This window comes from Seriola lalandi, unplaced genomic scaffold (genome assembly GCF_002814215.2).
Source record: "Seriola lalandi dorsalis isolate HSWRI2012SDOR001 ecotype SW California unplaced genomic scaffold, Sedor1 jcf7180002054582, whole genome shotgun sequence".
In the NCBI taxonomy this organism is placed as follows: Eukaryota; Metazoa; Chordata; class Actinopteri; order Carangiformes; family Carangidae; genus Seriola; species Seriola lalandi.
In genome coordinates this window covers 230108-245656 of record NW_019525135.1, presented here as the reverse complement: position 1 = coordinate 245656, position 15549 = coordinate 230108, and the positions used below count along the sequence as shown (strand labels likewise).

The 15549-nt window shown below is 38.9% G+C and overlaps 1 protein-coding gene across 1 annotated transcript in view; it reads right to left on the bottom strand.

Annotated features, from left to right (window-relative positions):
• klf3 (Kruppel like factor 3 (basic)) overlaps positions 1–1792 on the bottom strand; it is a 15763-nt gene extending 13971 nt beyond the window's left edge. The window contains exon 1 of the mRNA XM_023418483.2: positions 1499–1792. The gene's annotated coding sequence lies outside the window, so the exon portion shown is untranslated. The remainder of the gene's footprint in view (positions 1–1498) is intronic.
• Between the last annotated feature and the right edge of the window lie 13757 nt (positions 1793–15549).

Here is a 15549-nt window from a genome sequence, read left to right as displayed (position 1 = left end):
TCATTCCACCCATCCACCCCCCACATCCACATCCCTCTCTCCTCCCTTCTTTCTCCCTCTTTCTCTCTCACTCCAGGCTCTAAACAGGATAAGGGCTTCATATGCCAAGTGGAATGTGTGACGCAAGCCTCAGCCTTGAAACAAAGCACAGGAAACAGGGAGAGACAGAGACAGAGAGAAACACACACGCACACACACACACACACACACACACACACACACAGAAAGAGATGTGTATTGTAAAGGATGTAGTGAAATGAGGACAGACAGAGAATCAGGTGTGACTGAGTGTTTGAATCTTTCCCTCTCTCTCTCTCTCACACACACACCTGTCAAATATACTCCTCTCAGTGTATCACACTGCACTCAGCTCTGACACTATGAAGCAACACTGAGGGTCGTCTCTCACTCTCACACCAACGCTTGATTCCACAGCTGATTCAGACTTTACTGACGGCAAAGATCAAAACCCAATCCACAGCTGTTAATTAACTGACCGATGAGTCCGATGACCGAAAACCAGCAACAATTTTGATAATCAATGAATCCTTTCAGCTGTTTATTCTAGCAAAAATTACAAACACATCCTTGTTCCAGTTTCTAAAGCAACATTTATGTAATTATAATTTTTAATCAGTTATATCTATATCATTTTTAAATTGAATACCTTTACATTTTGGACATAAGACATGAAATGAGACACCTTGGGCCCTCACGACATGTAATAGTCATTTCTCACTATTTTCTGACATTTCATAGACCAAACATTAAACAATGTACCAATATATTATTCAAGCCCTAACCTTTCATATAACATAATTACCTACTTTCTTCTATCTTTTAATAAATATTTACCTCTAAACCAAATTGAAATGTCAAGAGGTCACAGTGTTAAATGTCAAAAACAGAAGCTACAGCTCTACAGGCTGATGACTATAACAGAGCCTCTTTCTCTCCCTCGTAAAACCCGTTTTTGACCACTTTTTTTTATTTCAGCTAATAAACAATAATATGTTATAGCCTATATAAAGTTAAAAAAAAATAGCACTGTCTCATTGTTACATCAGTTATCAGCCAGTGTTAATATCATTAATCATCAATACATTTAAGAAAGGCGCAGATTTTCTTCATTTTCACACCTCGAAATAAGCGAAAAAAAGTCCCGGACACAGCAAACACACAAAAATATGAGGTTTGTCATAAAAACAACTTTGACAACACAAGCAGCTTGATCTCAGTTAACTAGACCCGCAAGTCTAAATTTATGGACCTCTTCTCTGTCCCACAATAAAGTTTGCACAACACACAATCACAACATGTCTCCTCACAACAACACATCAAACTTTTAAAAGAGCAGGCAGCACTTCCAGACTTTACCGCACCACATCCGAGAGGAAATAAGAAACTGTGTGCCGGCGGGATCAGCGCATGAAACAGCCCGGTCACTCTGTCAGGTCCCCGCAGGAGCATTAGAGGCAGATCTCAGTGTCGGACTTACTTCTCAGATGGAGGATACAGTCTGTTCCTGGGGGGAGAGACGGTAGTTTCACAGCTGCCTTGCTGAACGGCAAAAGCTCCCTCTCGGTGAGAAACTCAATCAGGCAGCTCCGGTGAAAAAGTGACGCAGGCGACGATCAGCCCTCCGCCGTGTCACTGACATCAGGCTCCGAGAAAACAAGACGCTCCGGTGATCGATGGCTCCACCAAACTTCCCTGAGTTACGAAACTCTCTCTCCCACTCTTTCTCTCTCTCTCTCTCTCTTTCTGTGTGTGTGCGTGTGTTCGTTGTGTGTCTGTGTGTGTCTCTCCGTTTTTGTCGTTTAGAAACTGCTTCTGTCACATGACCACTGTCTGTTCTCCACGGGGTCGGGCCGCTGGGCGGGACCGGGGCGGGGTGGTCCAGTGTGTGTGTGTGTGTGTGTGTGTTGCAATTTTCATTTCAAGTTTGGAGTAGACAACAAGCGGGAACTTTTCAAGCCATTACAGTTATTATTCTTAACAACAGCAGCAGTGTGTAACTAATAAAACTGTATGGTTCAGCCTATTGTGTGTTTAATAGGTAGTCTGCCTTTTTCTGATAAGGCACAATTTATTATGAGAGATTAGGAGCTATTCTGGCTCTATTATTGGTTTATACATAATTCACTGATGGTTTATAGATCAGATATCAACTATCATCAATAAAGAATTATGGGTAGCCAGATTGTGCCAGATCCCCCTCCACCATGACACTTGTCCTTTTAGGTAGCTCTTAAATTCATTGGTGAAAACCCACCAACGGAGTGTTTGACCACTTATCTTCTGGAAACGGGCTGCAGCACATCTGGACCAATATCCACTTGTAAACAGCATATTAATATGTATGTTAGTAATTATGGGTTTCCAATGATGTAATAAGCCATCAGCAAAATTTAGCCAGCCTCCTATTAACGTTAATAAATAATTGATAAAGGATTCTACAATAATCCATCAAGTCTGCAGCTGCATCTTATCAATGGCTCATAACTGATCTGTAAAGCATTAATAAATGATTTATTAACCATTAATAAAGCAACTAATTACACACACACACACACACACACACACACACACACACACACACACACACACACACACACACACACAGAGGCAGAGCTGCAAATACCACAGCAGAGTCTTCATGTGCTCATTTGATGGATCCATTTTTTGGTATCACTCCTATTGCACATAAATTGTACATATGCATTATCAGCAAATTACAGTAAAAGTATTCATTAACAGGCTTTACTGATGCATCACTGTGTATGGAAGGTGTAAGCAATGTTTTAATTTTGGGTGGAAAGTAGAGCTAATTTTTTACTTTATTATCAGTTCACGAACTTTGACCTCAATATTAAAACACATCATCATCATCGAGTTAACACCTCTTTGACAACAAAAAATTAACATTGTAGTCATCTTAAAAGTGGACTTTATGGCAGACAGTCACACTGGCTTGCATCAGACTGCACATGTTCCTACTTATAACTAGTAACTTTACATTTAGTGGAGTAAAAAGTACAACACTTAGCTCTTGAAATGCAGTAGAGAAGAATGAAGCAGCATATGGTTCAAGTAAATGTACTGACTTACATTCTGCCACTGAATTCTGATTTACACAGTAGTCATGGTCATGTGTAATAAAAAATTATTGATTTTCAGCAAGTGGTGTGCACAAGTGTACTAAGATTTTGAGAAATTTGAGGTTCCCTGACATTGACATTGAGGTGTGATGGCATAAATAATAGAAGAGTTTGACTGAAAGCATAATATCTGCAATTTGTGGGTTTCCTATGTTAATTACTCATTTGAAAACTTAGACCCGATCAGACTGACTCAGGCGAAACAAACGTTTAACACATTAGTAACTGATAACACCCCTCTCTCTCTCTCTCTCTCTCTCTCTCTTGTGTGTAGGGGAACAAGGAACGAACTCTTCCCATACAGAAATGCATTACTGTTACAAGGGGAGGGAGACATAATTACAGTGCAAACAGTGAAACAGATTGTGTAAGTTAATGCACAGCATTTTTCACTCATAGCCACAGAAAATACTTGTTTCTGATTTGCTGGCAGGTGTTTATTGAAAGCATGTTTCAGCACACCTCAATCACAGTTTGTGTTGACAGGTTAAATACTGACCTGAATATTTATATTAAACTACAGGCAACCACAGCACAGCTTCGCAACACATTTCCAGGTAAAGAACCACTGAGCAAGATTTTTGGTATTAACACTGAATTAAATAACTCCATGTGAAGTGAAATAGTTTATACTACTGCTAAACCCACAGAGTCATCACCCAGCTCTACAGCTCATCCACATTGTAGCTCATTGTTTGATGTGTGCATAGACTGAAAGCCAGGCATCAAGCAAGTCAGCCCTGATCGTATCGCTGTCCTGAACCTCAACATTACAGGCAGTCAGGCATAAAATATGTTCTGATAAGAATGTTTAAAACACAAAGTCACCAGAGGCATGGGCAGTCTAGCTAACGAATCTTGAGGTGTTAGAAAAGCAACGTAACGCACTGCCGGGTGCTGCTGAGGAGCTGGCTGGTGAAGCAGGAAAGTGATGATATGACAGCTGTTATTTCATGGATGGCTTCAATATTACTATAGGTATAAACCTTTCAAGTCTGAACACACATCTCCTACAGCTTAGCCAGCTCTGTTTGCATGAGAACTGGAGCATGAGATGAGGTGATGTATTACAGTGCAGGATGGGAGCACAATGGAGAGCCGGTCAGGTCGGGTGAGTCGCTGTAACTGTGTTTCTGTGTCAGAAATGACTCGGGGAGAACTGCAGACACTGCAGAGACAAGTCAGAAAACTTTACATTATATAAGTGTGTCATTTTGCTAAATTCACAAAGTATGTACTGTACTGTTTTCTAACTTTTCAAAACTACATCTTTGGGATTGGTTAGAACAATTTTTAATCTCTGTCTTGAGATTTGGACAGAATTAAAATGTACGTGGGCCTCCCTGCAGACACGCAGCTGGCCATCGACGTCATTAGACGTAGATGTTTGGTTGAATGTAGTTTATGACATTGGATGACCAAAACAATCATGACAACGTCTGATGTTAATATGATGTAGAATACTGAAAAAAGCTGACGTTGATTTTTTTTGTGTGTGTGTTAAGTAGCCAAAATCTAACGCTTCCAAACATCTCAAGCCAACGGCATCTCGATATAAAAAATGCCAACTCTCCTGTCATGATCAAAACCTGACACCTCCTAAACGTTACTATGTCCATTAGCCAATGTTTGGTTTTGAGGTCTACCCAATTTTCACTTCCAAACAAAATGTAATGTGTCCGAAGTTAGAGTCTTTAGAGTCCTTTCTGGTGTTACATTGACGCGCGGGGCCTGCTGGGCCTGGCACACATTTTTCAAAAATAACATCGGGAATAGTTCTTCTAATTCTAATCTTTTTTTTCTATCACAATGATCAAAACATCTGACCTACTCAAAGCTTAGACCATAGGTAGATGAAAGCAGGAAGACAAAATCCTGTCTACGTGTTAGCTATCTGACTTTTGTTTTAAATGGCAATTTGATGTTTTGCTTTCATCAGACATCATATTTGCAGTACACACACATACACACACACACACACACACACACACACACACACACACACACAGAACTTTCCCTAAGGCATCCTGCAGACATTGCTCTTTATACAAATTAACTCTGAAAGTTTGGGACTGAAGCCAGAAAATTACACTAACACTAACATCACAGCCAGCGAGTTAGCGCTCACTGACTAAATCTTTAAATGAAGAGTTTTAACTTTCCAGCACATTGAACTCAGCAGGCCTATAGGTCAGAGACAGAGGCGTGGTTTCTTCACACATACAGTCTTCATGGTAGATTCGATGGCATTCAGTATTTAGGGTGACGTGCTTTAAGTCGTGTTTTTTTTTTTAGTTGCTGCTTTTATTAGAACAGTTTGCAGGAGGTGTGAAAGGTCATTAACACTCACACATCAGCAGTTAACTCAGGCAGGGCTGTAGCTCTGAAGAAAAATGAGTCCAAACCTCGTCAGCACAGTCCACCATCTCTCTCTCTCTTCTGTCATATCTGTACAAATGAAGGGATAGGGACTTTTTAAATGTATTGGGTGAAAACCATGGAATCAGCCATACTCATTACATGTGAGTGTTTATGTAAACTCTCATGGCCTTTCGTCCCACCCCTAGAGGCTTGCAATCCCTCCCACAAATTCCCAGAAAAATATACGGAGATCATGACTTCAGTGTCGTCAGTGGAAGCGGCGGCCCTGAGCCCAGGTCATATACTGTGGTGTTTAGTGCAAAAAATGGGTTTAAGGCCAGGAGATAAATAATTTAAATCCTAGAGAACTTCTCTGTTGCAGAACAGTTTCAGTCTCTGAGTCATTTATATTAACAGCATCTAATAAGAGGCAGAGCAAAGGTCAGACACACATGTTCTGATAACATCCTGTGAAAGTGATAATGGGGAGATTTAGAAAATAAAATGAATCAGTAGAGACACAAGTATTTTGTCCTCAACTGATGTCCTATTCCCTGATCTGACCTGGTGCACTGGTCTCACATCAGTATTTCAGTATCAGTATCAGTTATTTTTATGAAACTAAGTCAAATCAGAAGCACAAACTCCTAACATGGGTGTGACTAACAAATTTTGGAGTCAGGAAATTACCAAATAAGTAGACTATACCCTTTCTCTCAGATGTTAGCACCTCCTTCATTTCTTTTGTGCATTGCATTGTAGGAGAATAGTGTCCAACGACTGTAGCATGCAAGCTGTCAGGTTTGAATATATCTCATTTTGTCATTTTTCTAATGTGAACACATTACATCAGTATGTAGTACGGATTCAGCTTTGTGCCTGATATAAATAAGGAGTCAACAGGCTGTGAGTGCTGAGCTCTTACTGTGCTGAGTTTCACAGTTTACCTAGTCCATCAGGCAGTTTGTGTGTGTGCATGTGAGTGCATGAATGTAACTGAAGACACTTCATTGTGCAAACTTAATGACTAATATATTATCCACAAGAATGTGGGGAATCAAAAGACTCTTGCGCTCTTTGTCCCTGTGTGGGCGTGTGTGTGTTCACCTTGACAGATGTCATGTATGTATTTGTATTAATGTGATATCATGTTGTCTTCTGTTGAAAAAGTAAATTGTTTTGCTGTGGAACCCGGACACAGAAATATGGTCTCTGTTCCAGGTGATGTGACACATCACTACTCAGCAATGACAAGCATATTTAAACATGCTCAGGTTGTTTGCTGTTGTTATTATGGTGTCGAGCATAGAAAACACTGTCACATTAGCATAATCATTATTATGGTCACTTGTTTTTGTGTAATAATGACTCCAGAAGACTCGGATTAATAGACTGCTGCAGGAATGACTCCTAAAACCCAGAAATAGGTTTTAAGCATTATAGCACTTCCAGGTGCCTTGTCCCAAAGTCAGTGGGTTTTTGGTAAAATGCCTGAAACAAGGTCTCTGTTCAAGCTCAAGACATTTAATTCTGAGACATAAAATAGGTCAGTAAATACACCACTCACAATTTCTTTTAAAGCTTTTACGTGTCTTAAAAAAGGCAGTTACTAACAAGTGGCTAAATGAGACTGCAGAGGTTGCCAGGGACGTTAAACATCATACCGAACATGAAAACTGATCTACTCATCAGTCCACCTTCACAGCCTGGTTGTGTTTATACCCACGCTCTTGCAAACAAGCTTACTAAGAGTTAAGCACAGTAAATCGTATTACAAGTTGGACGCTTAGTGGTTGTGATATTTAAGTCATGTCATGCCACCATGGTGTAGTTCAACATTAGCTTTTTAGGCTTCAAAAATCCTAAAAGTGGTGTTCATTTGTGAAGATTGTGCTGAACAAAACGTGTAAATATCAGAGAACTGTTGTTAGTCACAGAGCTTATTTTCTGCAATCACGCCTCAACAAAGATTTTTACATTGGCTTTTTGTCATCCCTGCAGCAGACAGTTGATAATGCTGATGAGCACAATGATCTGTTATGACACCTGACAAGCGAAATGTTTGAATTATTAGATGGGACTAGTCTTTTCATTTCCAGGTCTCAAAGGGATGGACAGGTAGAATGTGTCGTATATGCAACTTTTTTGGTCATTGAAGTCTCTCCATAAAAATACTAGATCTAAAATACTTCACTTCTCTATTCACCTGTTAGTCAACTGACATAAAATACAACAATTTTCATAACTGATTAATCATCAAGGCAAACAATTGAGTAAAGATGAAACAATTTGCCTCTTTTCAGTCTTGCATATATTGTAACTGTCCCTTAAAAATGATGAAAAAGTAAGCTTGTCTATTTCTGTTGAGTTAACAGAAGGAATAGTTTGGTGCAATGTCAAAATGTGGTCACTGGTGTAGCTTCCGGACTTTGAGCTAATGCTAATGTCAGCATGCTAACATGCTTACAGTGACAAAACACAGGAGACCGCTGTTCATTTCCTGTGTGAAACCAATAGTCAATATTGTTTCTTTCATCAATGAACTTTCCACACCTGTAACCATGTGTTTATTATTGCAGCCGTGACGACAAAGGTCCAGTACGTCTGCCGCTGGTACGCTATAGATCGTATCCGAGGGTAGGGACAAGCTACTTACAGTCGTGTAGGTTGGAGGACTTGTACAATGTTTGCATTGTCCACCATCATATTTATGATCATCAAATTCGCTAATTAGCACTAAATATAAATCACAGCTGAAGCCAATGAGAATGTCATTAGTTTCGCCCATATTTATTAATAAACCAAAGTATTGCACAGATTAAATTTTTCATGCCTAATGATGAGCGCTCGTAACTTTAGAAAAACATAGGTCATAAGTAGCACAATTACACAGCTCAATTCAATTCAGTTTTATTTTTACAGCACCAAATGGTAACATTTATCTCAAGGCACTTAAAGTAAAGACCGTCATGAGCAAGGACCTGGCGACAGTGGAGAGGAAAAACTCCATTTTAACAGGAAGAAACCTCCAACAGAACCAAACGCAGGGTGGGCAGCCGTCTGCCTCGAGTTTAGGTCGAGAGGAGAGAAATAGAAAGAAGAGAGAGAATTACTTGTACCATTACTGTCATGATTAGTTATAATGTATTGTTATTATAACTTTTAGTGTAGCTGTTGTTACATTTTTTCTAAATGACGTCTATGTCGTTGACAGTTGTTCATGTTGACTGTGTCAACAACTGCGATTCCTTCCAGTGAATTAGAACAGAAAGTGAAAGAGTGTATCCGTGAATGTATGTGTGTGTGTGTGTGTGTGACGTGGTGTGGTTCTAGAGGGAGGAGCGCAGTTTGTAAAAGCACATGCATACATCCTTCTGTACTGACACAATGCAAATAATATGTCCCTGAGAGAAGAGGAGGTGATGGACATGAGGCTGGGCTGTGTGGGGGTGTGAGAGAGAAAAAATTCCAATTTTATTCCAATAAATAAACCAAATCAGCAAATGTAAAATAAATAAATCAGATTTAAAAAAAAGTATAACATTCTCATAAGCATTATCACTGGAATGAAAGAATAGTCTCTGTTGTCTCCCTACGCACACAAAACAGCCCACAAGAGGCTGAACTCCAGCCTGTCCACATATTTAACATTGAGGCTAGCTACAGTGTTTATCAAAACAGTTGTGATCCTTCGTAATTCCTCATAGTTAGGACCCATTCAGCCAGTTTGTTGAGGAACAGCCAGTCGTCTTTCGGGGTAAGGTAATAAAAGCAACAACTTTATACCTGCCACAGAGCACAGATTTACAGAAGGGCTGTGGATTGATTATGAGACAATGGGCCCCTGGGCACAGACAGTTAAAAACCTCACCACCCCCCTACATAAGAGCAAGAGCCACTGATTCAAAGAGGAATCTGTGCCATCATTTTGAGTCTCTTTTGAGTTGTTCCGCATCTCTTTTTGGTTGATTTGTCTTTCTTTGATTTTGTATTTCTTTGTAGTCATCTCTGGCCCAGGGGCTCACTGCAATTTTGGGCCCCTGAACCTGTACCCAGTGATCCCCCCTTATTTATTTGAATGAGGCCACTATGCTGACACAGCAGAGGGGTCCTGATAAAAAATAAAAGTTGAATGTTTAAATTTATTCCAGCAAGGTGCTATGTTGGCTAGTTACATACAATATATATAAGTACACATTCCTGGTATAATAATCCTATTCTTACCGTTTCTACGGGAAATCATCACGACAAAAGGTATTACGACTCTCACCATAATAACTTTCCCAGGTTGTAATATCTTTTCTCATAGTATTATAAGCCACTGTGCAACGTTTGGGTATCTGATAAGCCTTAAAAACTATTACTCATACTGGACTTCCTGGATTGTATTTTCTGGCTTTCCTCAAAGTTCTACTTAAAACAACCAGACTGAGAGTGTTTGAACATGATTAGAAAAAGTAGAGACAAAGGCCCTTCCTGCTCATGTTGCTGTCTTTGTTTTTGACAGTCAAATGTGACAAATGGCAAATACGTGATGACATTTGTGTTCCTGGATGAAATGCAGGAATGTTGAACCTTTGATGCTGGTATCGCAAATGTAAAACACGTCCAACACAGACTTTTTTTTACTTCGGCCCGCTCAAATTCTGTGGAGTTGGAGATAGCATCTTTGAACCAGTAGCCAAAACTACAGCACTATCACGATCTGTCATGGTCAAATGTTCTGGAAACTGAAAATCATTTTAGCCTGAATAAAGATTTGTGGAAATGGTGATGATGCTGGCTTGACAGTTACCAATGATCTTTTAATCTTTTATCTCATATAAACTCAAACCCATTAAATTAGATTACTTATTTTATTTTCATATTTTATTTTAATTATCGATCATTGATGAAATTTGCTGCCTTATGTGAAGCTCTTTGTAACTCTCTAAATAAAGATCATTATTATTACTATTTATAATGCAGATGATGATTGACGCCTCAGGCATGAGGCTATCGACTTATCTTGTTTGAACTTATGTTCTTTATTAGTTTGTGTATTTGTTTTGAAATTGTTATATAAATAAAAGTGGCCATTATTATTATTCATTATGAGAATAGATGAGGTAAAAATACATTTTTGACAAAACTCAAAATACAGCTAAATGACTTGCCTGGTGACACTACCCAGTATGAGTAACTGCAGTTCAAAAGTGAGACGTTTTACCCCTAAAGGCAGAAAGATGCACATACCAACACTGAGCTGGATCCGCTTCTGAGAAAAGCTGGACCCCTGGGTTTAGGTCACACCATGTGTAAGAAACCATCACATGCACACCTCTAATACTCTCTTGCATCACCTGAATTCTACTTAGCTGTAGTGATGTTTGAGAATTGTTTCAGGTTCTTCTTGTTTGACTTCAAAGATTAGATCACAGCTACATCTCCTTACTTTCATGCAACAGCAAGCACTTACTATTTTTACTGTAGACCACAGAGCCGCTTCAGTCAGAAGAGTCACAACATAGTTCTCATTATCTGCTGGTGGAGATGTCCAGACCATCAGAGTGTGTTACCATCAGATTCACGTCAAATCAGATCAGCAGAACAACTCCAAGTCCTCTGCAAATTGTTGAGTTTAGAAATACAAAAAAGAGATGAAGAGGTATGGGCTTTAGGCATTCCTATAATTCTTCAGGTTTAGCCTTGCATTACCTGCCTAACCAGCAATTCATCAGTCGTGGTGTAAAGGTGGTGGTAGCTGAAAGAGAAACACAGTCAACAATACATAATAAAAAAAAACGTTGATTTGGAAATGTGCAGGTTCTGTGGAAGCCACTAAGACTAACAGAGGGCAGATGAGAGGTAAGATTTCACTGGAACCACAGGCCTCTCAAAACACTCAAGTGAGATGAAACATGATAATACCTTCATTCCTCTGCACAATAGGATCTGCTGCTGCTGAAAAAGTAAATAAGCAAATTATGACCTTGTTTCAAGGTCAGTAAGGAAGATTTTTTTTTGTTGAGTTTTCTGTCACGTCTCACCTTTTACAGGTTAATTCAAGCCTTGCAATCATCTCCGCTTTTCCACACTGTTAAAACTCTTCTCATTCAGTTTTTATGTTTCCCCCAACATTCTGCAAACCAATCACTCGCTGGATGCTGATGCTTTAGATATCTTTGTTGTCATATAGTTGGTTGAAATCAACCACAACTGAACAGTTGGTCCACCGCTTCATGTTGGTTATAATTGTCTAATTTGCTCCCACTTTGCTGTGGCATCACTCTCAACATAGGCAATGATATTTCAAAATCAATGTCTGCACTGAGTGGAAAATGTGAGTGCATGATGGGAATAAACAGGTTTGCCCGCAAACTGAGGTTACAATGATACCGAACACAGCGAGACCGCCAGGAATCGTCAACACACCTACACACCTCAGTTGTTTGTGAGGAGATTAAATGAGCTGTCAATTGCCGTCATGGTTGATTTAGTGTAGATTCAATAATGATAGAGATCAGTTCAGAAGCTGAACAGTTTTATTTGTTTCAGCTGTCAAATGACGTAAAACAGATACCAGATTTACTGAGCAATTTTCCAGTTGGTTCTTAGTTTGTTTTAAAAAACTTTATACATTATTTTAGTGAATGAAATCCGCTTGTAAATTTGTAATAAAATGATAATGATGCCATTCTGACGACTGTCTTGCATAAAAAAACATAGAATGGTTATATCTTATGAATTTTCTGTACTTTATAACCCTTGTATGAACCTTTGTAATAATCATGAATCTATGGTGTGAGGATTGTGATAAGTTTGAACTAAACAGGGTCTTGAATAGTTGAAATGCAACATAAATTTTCTTTGTAAAATATAAAAGTTTGAGGAAACAAGAGTTTAACACCATATATTTGCTGTCATAAGATATTGTAGGAAATCATAATGGATACTAATACAGCTCATCCCACACGAACTCTGTCTGCTAGAAATTAAAACACCACTAGATAGAAAAATAAATCTTCACTATTCACTATCACTAACAGAAGAATCAGTATCAGAGGAAGATCCTGTAGAGGACTGGGAGGAGACATGGTTCTAGCCAACACCCAAACCATTAATACCAGATGCAAACTGTTACAGAGTCTGCTCAGGACACACATTACACCTGTTAAATTACACTGTTTTGGACAGCAGAGGTATGTTCAGGTAGAGCTCAAAGATATAGACACACACACACACACTCACAGACAGACACACACAGACACACACGATTTGTGAGAAGTCAGTGTCACTGCGGCACTGATACAAGATAACAAGAACTGAAAAGATCACTTAAAACTCTTAATTTGAAAATCATGTATCAATCGGCTAAAACAAAATCATGTCGTCAACTTTAGAAATCAACAACAGATGTTGTTCTTACTCTACATTTCTTTACAGCTCATAATGGAAGATTTTCCACTTCACATAACACAGTACATCATAAACTGCTGATGGGAGACACACCTTTCTCTTTGTGCTCTGTCAGACTCTTTATTATTAATTTCAATTTGATTTCAGACTGATAAGGACAAGTCTGTATTGACGCCTCTTTGCGCCTGTGGACATGCAGGGAAGACAGGCAGCCAAGTTATCAGAAGAAGAAGAAGAAGAAGAAGAAGAAGAGAAAGAGGAAGAAGAAGATGAAGAAGAAAAAGAAGAAGAAGAAAAAGTTAAAAGACAGAAACAATCATTGTTTTTCACAATTGATCCTGTCATAAGTGAGATAATGAATAAGGTAATAATGAATTCTGGGGAAAGTAAGAATATGATCTCTGGATGATTTCCAGCTTCATCTGACAGCTGTGAGACAGCTGTGGAGCTCTGGCTACCATAAACATGGCTACCATAAAATGAGTGTGACAGAGTGAGATTATGATCTGCCTTCTGTCTCTATCTGTGTGTGTGAGTATGAGGTTTCCAACACCAGATAGGATGAATACTGTGTGTGTTTGTGTAATAACATCAGTCTCACACTGAGCTATATTCTAGTATATTAACGTCTCCCTGGGGAACAATCACATCTCTGTCTCTATATTCAAAACAGACAGACAGGCAGTATGGCGTAACCGCACACATAGAACTGTAAGAAACAAATACTGTAATTGTTCGTACGTTTTTTTTTTTTCACTAGCTGCACCTCCGCTGTCATCTAGGTCGTGTAAATTCTCCCGGCACAGGTATAAAGAGGGAGAATCGGAGCAGGGTGTGTTTGTCTTGTTATTTAAGAGTGATTTTGCCTTGTGGCGACATTTAAAACTGAGGCATGAAGTCAACTTGGAGAGAAATCCATCCAGCCTAATAAAGAATGTAACCATGCACACAAAAAACACACATGAATACCAGCTATTGTGATTCAGTTATTGTGCATTGTGATTGAAAATGACTCAGGGAGGAGTTGGTCATGTGATCATGAAGCATAAACTTGATCTGTTTCTGAAAAGTGGTTTAGCAGAGGAGCAGGTCAACAGTTGGTGTGAGCTGTGACCGTTTTATGATCGTGGGGTGGAGTTCAGGTCAGTATAATGACTGATATCAGACACCTGGTTAACTCACAGACGCCTGGGGAGGCGGAGCCCAGAACCTCTGCGTTTGTAAGAGGTTTAATAAAAATATAAAATACGTAAAATATACAACATTAGCATTTGGAATTTCCTTATTGCATTTAATAGAATTTAAACAGCAAACAGCACTGATCAGTGTTTCTGTTGTTTCGTTAGATCAGTCAACTTCAACATGACTGCGCACCTACTGGATTCAGGTTTTCTCACATGATGTGTATGGATGTAGATGAAAACATCCACCTCTCTATCCAACTATCATCCATGTTCTACACTCAATTTTTCCTGTTTGTCAGCTAGTGGTGCTGCATTAGTCCGTTTATATTGTGTCATTTTTGTTTATTCTATTGACATTTATATTCTCTTCATTTTTTTTTTAATGTTGGGGGAGGTATCATTAGTTTAAAGGTAGCTAATACTGTAGTTACTAATAACTTACAAAGTACATTAGACACAAACTTAGTAATTACTTGATCAACAACCCAATGGTGCAACCTAATCATTACAGCACACGCAGGCAGACTTAAGCAGAGTGTATAAAGCCTTTAAAAACATTTTTACTCGGCTTCAAATATTCAGCAGCATTAGTTAAAATTACAGGAATCCAGTCGCGTGGTATGTCCGTCATCCAATAACTGCAGTTCAATCAACATCTTCCATCCTGCTGTTGTCCAACCATCTGAGCCAATGAGGCTCTAAAACTGTCATATGAAACCCCCCCCCCACACACAGGCATACACACACAGGCATACACACGTTAGCAGCCTGAATACCAGGGAAACTGCAATATGTCACAAATGCCCCTGCTTTGCATATTAGCAGTGGTGTGTTGTACTGCTTTTTTTTGACAGGTTGACACCTCAAAACTGTGTCTCAGAGAAACCAACATCATTAAAAAGCTTCTTAAAAAACTATTTTTCTTCGTCTTATAACTTTGTTTTATTTACTTATTTCTCCTAGTTTATGTATTTTCTTTTGTTTTCTGTCTCTTCTCTTTTTTTCCTTTTTTCCTGTAAAGCAGTGCTGTAAACTTTCTGTTTTGAAAACTATAATGCAATGTTGGTTGTTCTGTAGTTTTGAGTGAAACATCTCGACAGTCAATTAAATGTTTTGCCATGAAATTTCATTTCACGTTAATGTTCACCTCAAGATGAATTATTAACTTTGGTGATCCCCTGACTTCTCCTTCATCATAACTAGATTGGCATCTAATATTCCATTTTTATTTTTAACTTTTATAACCAAATACCTGCAAAACTAAAGAGTGTCTCATCAGCCTTAGCTGTACTTTGTTATGTGCTAATTACCAAATTGTAGCATGTTGACATGCTAGTAAGATGGTGAACATATACACATACCTGCATGTTAGCATTGTCTTCGTGAGCATGTTAGCATCTAGCTAAAAACACAATTGTGTACGGATAAGCACAGCTTCACAAAGC